The following is a 13019-nucleotide window of genomic DNA, read 5'->3' on the forward strand; positions in this document are numbered from 1 at the left end:
TGGCTGATTATGGATTTTCACTGGAATGGGATCAATGAAATTCTTGTCGGGATGCTGTATCATAGATGCTATGGTAGCCAATGCATCGGCGAACTCATTCTGGATTCTGGGAACATGCTGGAATTCCTTCTTTGTGAACCTCTTTCTCAATTCCTGTACGTGATGCAGATATGGGAGTATCTTAGAGTTCTTGGTTGACCATTCTTCTCGTACCTGATGTATAAATAAGTCTGAATCTACAATTACTAGCAGCTCTTGAACATTCATGTCTGTCACGACCCAAACTGATGGGCCGTGACGGGCACCCGGTACCTTACTCAACCGAGTAGCAACGTAAAGTATCTTTCTTATTATATCATCATATACACGTGACATACGGGCCTAATAGGCCAACATGATCATTTATAAATTCAAAACATGGGCCGACAAAGTCGTACAATCTTTCACGTACACGACATATGTCTACAAGCCTCTAAGAGTATATAAATGTCATAAAGGTCGGGATAGAGTCCCGCCATACCAAACAACACACGTTTAAATCATACTAACCAAACACGCAACTCCAAAGCAAATGGAGTGCACCAACATCTTCCGCTGAGCTGATAACCTACTTGGAGGGCTCTAAACCTGTCTGTCTAGACTTGCGGGCATGAAACGCAGCGTCCCCAGGCAAAAGGGACGTCAGTACAAAATAATGTACCGAGTATGTAAGGGAATATACTGAAAGCTGAAACTGAACTGATGATATAATAACTGCAAGTAGCTGGAAGTCAAAGATAATCTGAAGACACACTTGAGGTTGCCAAGTAAAGTTATGCCGCAAAATGTAAACACCCTTTGGGCCTCTCTGATAGGTGTTGTATCTGTTGAAATATATCAATAATTAACATTTAGAAATCATACTAACAATTAATGTGCATAAGACATGTAAAATCAAAAGTTCCTTGGTAACTTTGTGCTGAGAACAGTTTTATCTGCAATGTCACGAAATCGTATACAATTATCTCTTTGCTTATGCTAATTTTTAGTTTAGTTTTTCGTGTATTCTTGGTAACAATATTGTAAAATTAAAGAAGAAAAGATTAGTGAATCTTGTAGTGTTTCAAAAATTGTTCATGTTATTCAAGATCATTGAAATCGTAATACAATATCTCTAATGCCTCTCATTAATTATCTAACTGTAGAAGATTTTAGCCTTGGATTAGTTTCACCGTGAAATCTGTAATTAGAGGTTTCACATTTGAATTATGGGAATGCTTACTTGCTGATACTGACTCAACTCTCTCAATATAGTAAGTAAAATAGTTGTTCGGCCCTATAAGGCTCAGGATATATATATAACTGCTCTGCCGTAGCAGGCTTGCTCATAGGTGCTCGGCCATACTAGGCTTTGTATCTCGACCAACTGGGCTCGCTCATAAGCGCTCCGCCACAGTAGGCTCGGTATATATATATTACTGCTCCGCTGTAGTAGGCTCGCTCATATGCGCTCGGCCATACTAGGCTCTGTGTCTCGACTAACTGGGCTCGCTCATAAGCGCTCGGCCACAGTAGGCTCGGTATATAACTTATCATCTAATCAGATGTTACCCAATAGAGGCCTGCCCATCAATTATAGTTCGATGGTAATGAAAATATTGTAATACCCAATATTTTCTAATGAAAATATTGTAACATCATCTAATCAGATGTTACCCAATATATATATATATATATAGACTCTCTTCTCTCTTAACTGGAAAAGGAAATACTCAACTGAATATGAAGTCCCGATAAGGAGAATATTACAACTTATAAAACTAGAAAAATATATGCAATTTGTGAGACTAGCAAAATATATGTAAATTTCGGGATATGAATTTTTCTTTATGCCTCGTTATCAAACTTATATAATAACGAGATCATGCCAAATGAAATAAGAGCTTAGTCTTAACATACCTGAGCTGGTTCTCTTAACAATGTTTCAATATATGTTAATTACGACAAAACATGGAACAAGTCGTATGAAAAGCCCAACACAATCACATTTCTTGAAGAAAATCTTGGCCGAAGAAAGACTCTGGTCCAGTGTACTCCTCGTTGTCTTATATACTTCTATTTACTTTTCCCACTAAATCCTTTTTTTTTCTTTTTTTATTTTGAGATTATTTCCTCTATTTCTCACTGTCTTCTTTCCTTGGCAGACAAAGCATGCTGCCTTAAATTTGTTGCTCAGTACATTCAAAGAGAATTGAGAGAGGCAGATGAATCAAATTTGATTGATGAAGAAGGTATCTATGTTCTCTAGCTTTTTCACCTTTGGTCCAGATACTTGATGGGGAAGATGAGAAAAAGTTTATGGTGATCTTGGCTTGATTTACATGCTTTATTGATAAAGATGTGCTTTTTCATCTAGATTCACAATTTAACACTTAGGTGTAAATACTAGTTTAAGAAATCTCGGTCTCCCTTCCTATTATTATGTAATGGTCAAGATTCTTATAAAACCTTACATTACTTATTGGTAAAGAGACCAAAATGACTTAGCCTAGCTTTTTTTATTTCAAGACGTGTACATGTAAATAAGGCATCTCATGCCTAATGACTCATCAAGCCTTTTGTTGCCACTTTGGCTTTGATTAATGCCAAGTGGCATCCCCAAAAAGGATATTTATCCACTTAATTTATTAATTAACTAGGTAATATCTCGTTATCCGGTAATTAATCAATTACCCACAAAATTAAGGATTATTCCATTTCACATACTTTATACACCTTACTATTATGGTCATGTGGTACCTTGTATTGTACTAGTCCATAAATACCGAGTATTTTAGCTCGAGTCGTATTTTATCCCAATATGCCAAACTTGGACGAAAATTCGTTTCCTTTGACTTGCTCCCCCTTTCACCTTTACTAATCACTTGTGAAATAGCATAATTATTTATAATCTCCAAATAATCTTTTATTTGGACAGATGTCAATTACCTTACGACAAATTCAACGTACAATACTTCAGGGTGCAACATCATCGTAACTTAATACTGCAAGGCGTGATGATGGTGTAACATCATCGTAATATATTACTGCAGAGCATAACATCGACGTACTACTGCGGGTCGTAACATTACAGAAGGTAACATCATCATAATATATTATTGCAGAGTATAACATCGACGTAATACTGCAAGGCGTAACAGTATTCCCCCCTTTGGAACATTCGTCCTCGAATGTTGACTAATGCACTTATCAGTTTCATAACTTATATCTTCCGAATACATTAGAACTTCCCTTGCCATCTAGGCGACTATCCTGTGAATAAGTCCAAAGTCCAAGGCATTCCCCCCTTAGGGCTCTTTATCACACCACAACTTGTAGTCGGAATCCTTCTAATCTCGTAACTGTTGCTACCTTCCATCATGCAACCTGTACAATTTTGACCTTGTAAGTATGCCCAATCTCCAAGCTTCATATGTAGAGCTTTATAAGATGTCCCTTTGGGTATCTATGAGTATACTGAAGTTCTTCACTCGGTACTTTGTTGAATTCACAAATATTGCTATATCCCGTCGCATAGCTCTGTTTAGCCATCCGTATGAATTTACTACCATAACTCTTACTTTAATTTACCATTGCTGAGGTCTGCTACCAAAATCTAGCTTACTCTCATTGCTTATTCCATATCTATAAAATTAAGTCCTTTAATGCTTCCTCATTACTGTTCATCTTTAGAATGACTGTCTAATCTCATATTATACTTTGTGACTTTTGTCCATCCATTGTTGATTCACCTCGTTATTGATCAACTTGAAACTTTTTACGTAATACCTTGCCCCTAGGGCTTACGTTACATCAAGGAATATTCGAAGTAACTTTCTTGATCCACTTAGCGGCGATACTGTACTTTAATAACCATATTCTATAGCATCCCAAGGTGATTCTCTTACGTGAGTATTTTAATCCCGTTCATTAGTCACGGTAGATGCCACTTTCCTTTGGAGTTCTTATAATATTGTTGTGAGACTGTTGTTACACGACCATTTCCTCTTTAGGTCGTTGTGCTTAAGTTGAAGCCTTCTTCCTTATTTCCTCAGCTAGTCTTTCATTATAGTACTTAGGGAGAACCCTTGACCCTTGTAAAGCTGTGAACTTATTACGAACCTTTTGATGTCCTTCCTTGCCTATAATTATCCGTAGTTGCTTACCTCCGTGCCCTTGTGCTTGTAGGGTTGCTTCAACTAATATTTTGATTGCCTTCCCAGTGGCACTTTCTTTTATCCCCATAACCCTCATATGGTATCTTTAACTACCCAAATTCCTATTTGAATATATCTCAAGTATTATAATAATATTACTGCGAGGATGAAATCTCCATGTTGGGGTTTACTACATTTATCTTGCATGATCTGCTGATTTGTCTGTAACTTCTTATCTTTCCATGACTAGGCTCTTCCTGAATCAACTATCAACTATTCATTGACACATTCTCATATCCATATTCCGCGTAATCTCTCTTAGGTCATTTCCTTTGTCTAACATACCTCTTGCACTGGCTCCTTATTTATCAATAAACTTCCGGGCAAGAAACCTTACTTCCTTTTTCTGACATCGTGCTTATGTAACGTTATAGAATCATAGCATAACTATAGGATTTGGATAAGTGAAATCTCATCCATTTCTCATTTTTATAGCATTCTTCCTTTATCATTCCATATTCCCCCCTTTAGGGGAGTACTAAGACTTGGAGCTACGACGACCTGCCTATAGATGTTTTTCCTCTCTATCTTTGGCGTCCCTTCGCATCATCAATGACCCTTACTCTCCTTGTGGTAATCCTCATGTACCAAGGATAACAAAATTCCTCAATCGCAATGGTGGCACTTAGTGTAAGTGGCACATGTGGTCCCTTAAGCTTAACTTTGCTTACATTTCTTGCTTTAGGGAAGTGTTTTCCTGAATGACCATCCTCTAAATTCATCATGGATCTTCTTTTGTTGTCCATTATATTATTGCCGGAATGCAATTTGAAATTCTCGTGATGCTGATTATTATCAAATCACTCAGTCTCTAATTCATGTTTAGTTTATCTTGTTCACCAGTCCATACTGATCTCTATTATTCTGGGGTCTAGCTTTTCCTATTGGTAATCACGTTAGAGTCACGAACTAATTTCTTAAAATAAGAATATGATTTCATGGCGTATACTCTTTTGTTGTCCTACAGCCTGTCACCTCTCGTCTGTTCATTCACTTGACTAGACTATGTAATACTGTCGTCATTTTTTTGACCTACCTTTGTCATCCATGTATCACATCTTACTCATAATGCTTTATTAACTTTCTTCTTATTTCTCGCTAATCATCTAGGTTTATTGTTTTACTTTGAAAACTTGAACAAAATATTCTTTTGCTTTTGGCTCCCCTTGCTCCATCCCTTGGCTCTTTGGGTTGCCTAGCATTCTCGTTCTACTAGGGATGGGAGTCATACTAAGGTAATATTTATCCTTTTAAGGCTTCAAGTTCCTATCTCTGTAGTACTCATATCTAGCTATACTATTTTAGAGTGCACCATGTTGGTGTCTCATAAAGAGATGTATTAGCACATTTGCAATATTCTTAGGGAATGTCAACTGATGCGAACAATTAATCCATCATATGTTCGTATACTACTTCTATTAACCCCCATAAAGCATATCTGGAATGGGTGTGACCAATTGTATATACCTCTGTACTATTGAATATAACTCAAAAAGCTTATGTTCCTCTACCTCAATTATAAACGTTAACCTTCATTAATTGGGCGCCCCGCACCCTTCTTTATCTTGCTTCTTTTGCTTGTGGAAACTTGTATTTATCTTCTTAATCTCTCATTGTCTTTCACCATAAAAATGTATAGGCATTCTTGCCCTAAGGCTTCTTATCAGGAAGCTTACACCTTGCAGTACACCCATGATCTGCTAAAGACCTCACATTTACTTATCGTAGGCATCATACAAAAATTCAATTCCTCTAACTCAGCTTTTCCACAACAATCTCTATTTCCAACCTTCTTTTCGGATATAGGTATCATTTTATTATGAATAGGATTTAGGAATTTGAATTCCTATGACTGAGCTCTACCACATGATCTAGAGTAAGAAGAAAGAGTAACAATCTTAAATGCCCTGTATCCTCCTGCTTATAAGTGTGGTGCACGACACACCCATAAACAAGACTCTACTAGACACGGCTTGTAGACTCCCTAGGATAGAACTGCTCTGATACCACTTTTGTCACGACCTAAACCAATGGGCCATGAAGGGCACTCGGTACCTTACTTAACCGAGTACCAATGTAACGTATCTTTCTTATTACATCATCATATACATGTGACATACGAGCCTAATAGGCCAACATGATCATTTATAAATTCAAAACATAGGCCGACAAGGTCGTACAATCTTTCACGTACACGACATATGTCTACAAGCCTCTAAGAGTACACAAATGTCATAAGGGATGGGACAGAGTCCCGCCGTACCAAACAATACACGTCTAAATCAAACTAACCAAACAAGCAACTCCGAAGCAAATGGAGCACACCAACATCTTCCGATGAGCTGATAACCTACTTTGAGGGCTCTCAACCTGTCTGTCTGGACCTGCGGGCATGAAACGCAGCGTCCCCAGGCAAAAGGGATGTCAGTACAAAATAATGTACCGAGTATGTAAGGCAATATACTGAAAGCTGAAACTGAACTGATGATATAATAACTGCAAGTAGCTAAAAGTCAATGATAATCTGAAGACACCCTTAAGATTGTCAAGTAAAGTTATGCCGCAAAATGAAAACACCCTTTGGTCCTCTCTGATAGGTGTTGTATCTATTGAAATATATCTACAATTAACATTTGGAAGTCATACTAACAATTAATGTGCATAAGACATGTAAAATCAAAAGTTACTTGGTAACTTTGTGCTGAGAAAAGTTTGATCGGCAATGTCACAAAATCGTATACAATTAATTATCTCTTTATTTATGCTAATTTTTAGTTTAGTATTTCGTGTATTCTTGGTAACAATATTGTAAAATTAAAGAAGAAAAGATTAGTGAATCTTGTAGTGTTTCAAAAATTGTTCACGTTATTCAAGATCATTGAAATCGTAATATAATATCTCCAATTCCTCTCGTTAATTATCTAACTATAGAAGATTTTAGCCTTGTATTAGTTTCACCGTAAAATCTGTAAGTAGAGGTTTCATATTTGAATTCTGGGAATGCTTACCTGCTGATACTGACTCAACTCTCTCAATATAGTAAGTAAAATAGATGTCCGACCCTATAAGGCTCGTGTATATATATATATATATATATATATATATATATATATATATATATATATATATATATATATATATATATAATCTGCTCTGCCGTAGTAGGCTCGCTCATAGGCGCTCGGTCATACTAGGCTTTGTATCTCGACCAACTGGGTTCACTCATAAGCGCTCGGCCACAGTAGGCTCGGTATATATATAACTGCTCTGCCATAGTAGGCTCGCTCATATTCACTCGTCCATTCTAGGCTATGTGTCTCGACCAACTGGGCTCGCTCATAAGCGCTCGGCCATAGTAGGCTCGGCATATAACTTACCATCTGATCAAAGGTTTCCCAATAGAGGCATGCCCATCGATTATAGCTCGATGGTAATGAAAATACTGTAATACAACATATATAGACTCTCTGCTCTCTTGACTGGAAAAGGAAATACTCAACTGAATATGAAGTCCCAATAAGGAGAATATTACAACTTACAAAACAAGGAAAATACACGCAATTTGCAAGACTAGCAAAATATGCGTAAATTTTGGGATATGAATTTTTCTTTATGACTCATTATCAAACTTGTATAATGACGAGATCATGTCAAATGAAAGAAGAGCTTAGCCTTAACATATCTAAGCCAGTTCTCTTAACAATCTTTCAACATACGTTAATTGCGCATGGAACAAGTCGTATGAAAAGCCCAACGCAATCAAGCTGCTTGAAGAAAATCTTGGCTGAAGAAAGACTCTAGTCAAGTATACTCCTCGTTGTTTTATATACTTCTATTTGCTTTTCCCACTAAATCCTTTTTTTCTTTTTTTTTTTTGAGATTACTTCCTCTATTTCTCACTGCCTTAAATTTGTTGCTCAGTACATTCAAAGAGAATTGAGAGAGGCAGATGAATCAAATTTGATTGATAAAGAAGGTATCGATGTTCTCTAGCTTTTGCACCTTTGGTCCAGATACTTGATGGGGAAGATGAGAAAAAGTTCATGGTGATCTTGGCTTGATTTACATGCTTTATTAATAAAGATATACTTTTTCATCTAGATTCACAATTTAACACTTAGGAGTAAATACTAGTTTAAGAAATCTCGATCTCCCTTCCTATTTTTATGTAATGATCAAGATTCTTATAAAACCTTACATTACTTATTGGTAAAGAGACCAAAATAACTTAGCCTAGCTTTTTTTATTTCAAGACTTGTACATGTAAATAAGGCATCTCATGCCTAATGACTCATCAAGCCTTTTGTTGCCACTTTGTCTTAGATTAATGCCAAGTGGCATCCCCAAAAAATATATTTATCCACTTAATTTATTAATTAACTAGGTAATGTCTCGTTACCCGGTAATTAATCAATTACCCACAAAATTGAGAATTATTCCCACTTACTTAAAATATTACTCACTTTTCACATACCTTATACACCTTACTATTATGGTCATGTGGTACCTTGTATAGTACTAGTCCATAAATAATTAGTATATTAGCTCAAGCCGTATTTTATCCCAATATGCCAAACTTGGACGAAAATTCGTTTCCTTTGACTTGCTCCCCCTTTCACCTTTACTAATCACTTGTGAAATAGCATAATCCTTATAATCTCCAAATAATCTATTACTTGGACTGATGTCAATTACCTTACAACATATTCAATGTACAATACTTCAGGGTGCAACATCGTCGTAACTTAATACTGCAAAGCGTGACATCACCGTAATGTAATACTACTGGGTGCAGCACTGTCGTAACTTAATACTGTGAAGTATAACATTACCGTAATATATTACATCTGAGTGTAAAATCATCGTAATATATTACTGCAGAGTATAACATTGATGTAATACTACGGGGTATAACAATGTCAATGGCCATTTTGAGTCCTACGATGCAGGCTTTATATTTTGCCATATTGTTGGTGCAAGGGAACCTGAGTTTGGCAAACACCGGAAAATGCTAACCGGTTTCTGATATTAGGACTGCTCCTATGCCAACTCCTTTGAAGTTTGCTGCTCTATCGAAGAACATTCTCCAACCGTCATAGGATTCCTCAATGTCTTCTCCTATGAATGATACCTCTTCATCAGGAAAATACATTTTTAGGGGTTTGTATCCTCCATCCACGGGGTTTTCAGCAAGGTGATCTGCCAGTGCATGTCCCTTGACCGCTGTCTGAGTTACGTAAATAATGTCGAACTCACTCAACAGGATTTGCGACTTGGCTAGTTTGCCGGTAGGCATGGGCTTCTGAAAGATGTACTTCAAAGGATCCATCCTCGATATGAGATATGTAATATAGGCGCAAAAGTAATGTCTCAGCTTCTGAGCTACCCAAGTCAAAGCATAACAGTTGCGTTCCAATAGAGAATATCGGGACTCGTACGGGGTGAACTTCTTACTGAGATAATAAATGGCTTGTTCCTTCCTCCTTGTTTCATCGTGCTGCCCCAGAGCGCAGCCGAAAGCTCCATCTAACTCTACAAGGTAGAGTAATAAGGGTCTACCTGGCTCGGGCGGGACTAAGACTGGTAGTGTTGACAGGTACTCTTTTATTTTGTCGAAGGCCTTTTGGCAGTCATCGGTCCATTTGGTGGCGGTGTCCTTCTTCAACATCTTAAAGATTGGCTCATAGATAACTGTAGACTGTGCTATGAATCGGCTGATGTAGTTAAGCCTTCCCAAGAACTCATCGCATCCTTCTTGTTCTTTGGCGGTGGTAGTTCTTGAATGGCTTTGACTTTCTATGGATCCAGTTTTATTCCTCGGTGCTCACAATAAACCCAAGCAATGTCCCAGATGGAACCCCAAATGCGCACTTTGCGGGGTTTAGTTTCAGGTTGTATCTCCGCAGTCTATTGAAGAACTTCCTCAGATCTTCTATGTGTTCGGTGGCCTTCTTGGATTTGATAATAACATCATCCACATATACATTTATCTCCTTGTGTATCATATCATGAAATATGGTAGTCATGGCCCTCATGTAGGTGGTTCCTGCGTTCTTTAGGCCGAATGGCATCATCTTGTAACAGTACACTCCCCATGGCATAATGAAAGCCGTTTTCTCAGCATCTTCCTCATCCATCTAGATCTGATGATAACCAGCGAAGCAATCTACGAATGACTGTAGCTCATGCTTGGCGCAATTATCAATTAGGATGTGTATATTTGGCAAAGGGAAGTCGTCTTTCGGACTGGACCGGTTGAGATCCCGGTAATCGACACAGACTCTAACCTTCCCATCCTTCTTTGGCATTGACACAATGTTGGATAACCATGTCAGGTATTCTACTACCCCGAGAACCTTAGCCTTGATATGCTTGGTGACTTCTTCCTTGATTTTCAAACTCATATCAAGCTTGAACTTTCTGAGCTTCTGCTTTACTGGTGGACACATTGGATCGATTGGCAGTTTGTGAGCCACAATAGACGTACTCAAACCAGTCATGTCATCATACGACCAGGCGAATATGTCCTCATATTCCTTTAGAAATTTTGTGTACTCTTTCTTCTCTGATGGCGATAGGTGAATTCTAATTCGTGCTTCCTTGATATTTTCTACATCTCCCAGGTTGACAATCTTGGTCTCGTCCAGGGTGGACTTATGTCTGTTCTCAAAGTTCTCAACTTCTTTGACAATTTCGTCAGGTATGTCATCTTCCTCTGAATCAATGTCCATTTGTTTTGTTGTCTCATTGCATGTCACAGTCATTGGTTCATCAAGATAAGTAATAGTAATGTTGTATTGGTAAAGCATATAGAGAAAACAATAGAAATAAATATTAATTCATAAGATAAATCAAAAATGCTTTTGATAAATTGAATAACTGTTTTGAACATCGAAGATCTTATTGCAGGAATTGAAAAAATACGAAAAGAAAATCATTTAGTAAATAAAACAGTGAATAATGCTTATTTTAGCCTTGCTACCCCGAGGCTCGTCGAGCTTTGGTTGTCCTGATGGTCCAATTCTTGAAATGTGCCCCTCTGCTCACAGCCTGTATGGAAGGGCCTTCCTCCCCCTCCTCCTCGAGAATAATGCAACAGTCCATATCACTGTCCTAAAGTTCTTCACTCCTGCAAGTGCTTCTTCTTCATCCGACCCATAAATAATGCCAGTCTGTTGGAAGGTCTATTCCAGATGCGGTATTGGCTGCTCTAGTGGGTAGTAAGGACCGTTCCATGGTGGCGACCAGTTATTGAATTCTTCCCAGGTGTATTCATATCCCAAACCGAAGGTAGTGCCATGTTTCTTGAGTTTTATGGGTTGAGAGATTCTTTGGAGGTTCTTGTCGAGCCCTTTGCCGGGTTCATACCCATTTCAACTTAGTATACTCTCGATTTTGCTATCCCACCATTTGTCTTTGTCGATAGCATTGACCCGCTCAATATGGTGGTATGTTTCTCCACCCAGCTTCTTTCTTCCCTCGATCGCCGGAATTGTCTGGCGACTATACATAGGGTTGCTACTGTCACCGTGAATGTTCACTTCCTGGTGATTCCATTCAAACTTTACTGCCTGATGCAGCGTTGATGCTACGGCCCTAGCAACATGAATCTATGGCTGTCCCAACAACAAGTTGTATGATGTTGGTACATCTATTACCTAAAAATCGACCTCGAACCAGGTTGGTCCCATCTGCAGGCATAGACTAATCTCGCCAATGGTAGACGTCTAAGAACCATCGAAGGCTTTCACATTGATTGCTCCATCCTTTATCTCATGCAGCCCTTTACCCAACTTCTTGAGCTTTACCAGCAGACAAATGTTATGACTGGAACCTCCATCGATTAGGATTCTGGTGATGAAATAATCTTTGCATTGCACGGTGATGTGCAGTGCTTTGTTGTGCCCCATCCCTTCAGGTGGCAGCTTGTCCTCATGAAAGGTGATCTTATGGCTTTCCAGCACTTGTCCTACCATGTTAGCCACTTCCCCTCTAGTGATGTTACTTGGTACGTATGCTTCATTTATCACCTTTAATAGAGCATTCTTGTGCGTCTCAGAATTTTGCAGCAAAGAGAGAATGGTATTTGTGATGGCATCTTGTTTAACTGATTGATGACCGAATACTCCTTGGCCTGTATTTTCCAAAGGTCGTCCGAACCTATCTCAATGAGGGCCGCCGGTTGGAGGCTTGCTTGCAAGCCTTGATCTGCTTGGTGACTTCTTCCTTGATTTTCAAACTCATATCAGGCTTGAACTTTCTGAGCTTCTGCTTTACTAGTGGACGCATTGGATCGGTTGGCAGTTTGTGAGCCACAATAGACGTACTCAGACCAGTCATGTCATCATACGACTAGGCAAATATGTCCTCATATTCCTTTAGAAATTCTGTGTATTCTTTTTTCTTCGATGGCGATAGTGAATGTTGATTCGTGTTTCGTTGATGTTTTCTGCATCTCCCAGGTTGACAATCTCGGTCTCGTCCACGTTGGACTTAGGTCTATTCTCAAAGTTCTTAACTTTTTTGACAATCTCGTCAGGTATGTCATCTTCCTCTGAATCAATATCCGTTTGTTGTGTTGTCTCATTGCATGTCATAATCATTGGTTCATCAAGATAAGTCATAGTAATGTTGTATTGGTAAAGCACAGAGACAAAATGATAGCAATAAATATTAATTCATAAGAGAAATCAAAAATGCTTTTGATAAATTGAATAACTGTTTTGAACATCGAAGATCTTATTGCGGGAATTGAAAAAATGCGAAAAGAAAATCATTTAGTAA

General features: G+C 38.2%; 1 long non-coding RNA gene across 1 annotated transcript; it reads right to left on the reverse strand.

The window, feature by feature from the left end:
• Positions 1 to 376: 376 nt before the first annotated feature.
• LOC142174763 (uncharacterized) lies at positions 377 to 2434 on the reverse strand. Its single transcript, XR_012703820.1, has 2 exons — positions 1939 to 2434; positions 377 to 863 (listed from the first exon to the last, which is right to left on the reverse strand). It is a non-coding gene; the product is annotated as an uncharacterized LOC142174763 (long non-coding RNA).
• Between the last annotated feature and the right edge of the window lie 10585 nt (positions 2435 to 13019).

Source organism: Nicotiana tabacum, chromosome 20 (genome assembly GCF_000715075.1).
Source record: "Nicotiana tabacum cultivar K326 chromosome 20, ASM71507v2, whole genome shotgun sequence".
In the NCBI taxonomy this organism is placed as follows: domain Eukaryota; kingdom Viridiplantae; phylum Streptophyta; class Magnoliopsida; order Solanales; family Solanaceae; genus Nicotiana; species Nicotiana tabacum.